Genomic DNA, 2949 nt, shown 5'->3' with positions numbered 1-2949 from the left:
TTAGGCAAAAGGATTTCCAATTATATCTAATTAAAATTGATTCGACTGATCAGAAAATTAATCAATAGGACTGGACACGTATCTTGTAAAGATTCCAATGTCATCTTTTGCTGCTTTCGACTGTTTTGTCTTAAAATTATATTATTAGATTAATACAATTTAACAAAAACAAATATATTATCATTCTCACGAATTATATTTGTTATTTTATCAATCTGTGTCAAATCGATTTCAAAACACTGAAATATAACATAAAATGGAATCTTACATTTGTAGAAGATAAACGCTTTTGATGATTGCTATCCAATTTTTTGATTTTAGAAGTATTTAAATTTAATTTATTTCGGGAATTAAGATTTTGTTTTTTAGTATTATGATTTTTATTTTCAAAATCTCCAATAAGTTCAGAACAGTTCAAATTTGTTACGGGTTCCCATGTATTATCCTCACTAAATTTATATAAACAAATTATCAAAAAACATTGAATAATTCTTCCATTTTATAAGATATTCTTTTTGCTTCTTTCTATTTATTCTCACTCCATGAATCGCTTCAACCTCGAATTCAGTATTTGTATTTTTTCGTTTGATAGCGTGTACCATCAGAGAGTATTTAACGACAAGATAAATTTGAATCAATTGTTATTTATAAAAAGAAAAAATTTAAATCTAAAATATATTAAAACAGAACTCATTTTTAACAGAACGTGAATTATAAAAATGCTAAATTTTAACGGTATTTTTTCGCATATATTGTTTATACACAGTGCAGATAGAAAGGGTAAAGTGTTCCCAATAATCCCGTTTTTTCTGTTAAAAATATAAGGATGGAAAAATTGACAGAGTATGGTAATTACTACTGTACTTAATGTAAAATTGTATTTTGTTTTGAATTAAATTTCAAGAAAAAATATCCGAAGTCAAATATAGATTTTATCCTAGGATATCTTTTAAGTCATAACTAGGGCAATTTTTTGCCTAAAATGCCTTTTTGCACCAAAAGGTCTATTTATTTAAATAATTAATTTAAGCTATAATTTAATTAAAATAGATTTATCTACAACGAGTTATAAATGCCTTAAATGCTTAAAAAATTGTTAAGGTCCTAAAAATTTTTTTAAGTCCTAAAAATTTTTTTAAGGTCTTAAAAATTTTTAAAATAAATTATTTTTAAATGTTACAAAAAAATATTTTAAAAATAACAAATTAGGCACGCTATAAATTACTTTTTTGTGTTCAAATGCCACGTGTACGTTCTACAATAAAGTCTAAAGCTCTAAAAGCCTATGAAACTTACGTAAAAGAATTCACAGTGATTAAAGGCAGTCTATATTGTAAAATATGTATGATCTACGTCAATGCATCAAAAAAATATTATATTGATCAGCATAGACAATCTACAAAACATCTAAAGCTTTTGAGTAATTAAAATTATTTTTTTTAGATAACAATGAAGGATTCCAACAATCCTTAGATTCCCTATTCAACGGTCAAACCGAAACGGAAGACTTTCAGAGTATGCCGATGGAAGTTGCCAAAGCCTTTCTGAAGCAAACATTCCTCTTCATAAGCTCAATAATCCAAGCTTAAAGGGATTGTTTGAAAAATTGAATATTCGCTTCCTTCCAGTCAGCCTGTCGCAATTGTATTCCTGCAATCAGTGAACAAAAATTATCCAAGTATAAAAGTGATCTAAGGTTAACAAATGATTAATTTTTAGATCTCAAAAGATTTTTATGGTTGTTGACGAGGGTGACGTAAATGGACAGAAGTTTGTAGTTGTTCTCATTGGGAATATCGCTTATCCAGAGAAGACCTATTTAATTTCGTGTGAACCTTTATATGAATCTGTAACTGCTAACACAATTCTTCAGATTATCGATGAAGAGATTAAAAAATTCGAGATTATACGCAATAATTTTCTAATCTTATTGCGACTATAAAGACATCAATAGTGAAAAACAAAACTAGAAAAAAAATGTTTTCTACAATTGGTTATCCGCCCGACGTCATCATAACTAGATGGGGTAGTTGGCTGCAAGCAGCATACTATTATGCAAATAATTTTGTATCAATTGCTGAAATTGTGGAGAATTTCAAAGACGACGGAATATTAGTTAAAAAAGTAAAACAAGCAATTGAATCGCCAACCTTAAGAAAAAGTCTAATGGAAATAAATGAAAATTATCAGATACTTAATCAAATATTGAAAAAAATGGAATCCACAAGTTATACAATAAATGATGCACATTCAGATCTTTGTTTGTTAAAATTTCCGTCTGATAATGCAGAAATAAATGAATACATACAAAAAGATTACACAAAAATGACATAGAATCAATTATAGAAATGGAGAAAAGTAATATCTCCCCTGAAGAATATGGACTAATAAGAAAATGTCAGTGTACATCATCAACCGTTGAAAGAGCATTTTCTATGCTTAAAAAATTAATTACTAAAGATAGAGGTTTCAATGCGGAAAATGTCAAAAATTATTTAATACCTTACTATAACAAATAATTTTTTACGACTTTTTGATTTAATACCTTATTAAAATGTGCCTAAAAATGTAGAATAAAGTCCTAAAAATTAAAAATAAAGTCCTAAAATGCCTATTTTTAAGGTCCTAAAAATAAATTTTAAGTGCCTGAAAAAATTGCCCTAGTCATAACGATTTACGAAAATTATATTTAAATGTAATTTACAAATAACTACAACCACCGAATGAACATTTATCCATCGCCTCATTTACAGAAATCTTGAGAAGGAACCATGGGTCTACCGGCCCTAAAACTCCAGCACCCGCCCTCATAGAAATTGTGTCGGGACTAGGGAGCAGCAGCGGACAAAAATGAGGACCCTTCTTAGAGATGCTGAGATCAACTGATTAATTAGTGATCTTGGTTCTACTAATAATAATCTACGAATAATTCACCGACGCCTGTTGATG

The 2949-nt window shown here is 28.3% G+C and overlaps 1 long non-coding RNA gene across 1 annotated transcript; it reads right to left on the bottom strand.

The window, feature by feature from the left end:
• Positions 1-315: 315 nt before the first annotated feature.
• Positions 316-612, bottom strand: LOC115228138. Its single transcript, XR_003883188.1, has 2 exons — positions 481-612; positions 316-449 (listed from the first exon to the last, which is right to left on the bottom strand). It is a non-coding gene; the product is annotated as an uncharacterized LOC115228138 (long non-coding RNA).
• Between the last annotated feature and the right edge of the window lie 2337 nt (positions 613-2949).

This window comes from Octopus sinensis, unplaced genomic scaffold, assembly GCF_006345805.1.
Source record: "Octopus sinensis unplaced genomic scaffold, ASM634580v1 Contig09616, whole genome shotgun sequence".
NCBI lineage: Eukaryota > Metazoa > Mollusca > Cephalopoda > Octopoda > Octopodidae > Octopus > Octopus sinensis.
Note: the sequence above shows the minus strand (reverse complement) of the source record. Positions and strands in the feature narration are given on the sequence as shown.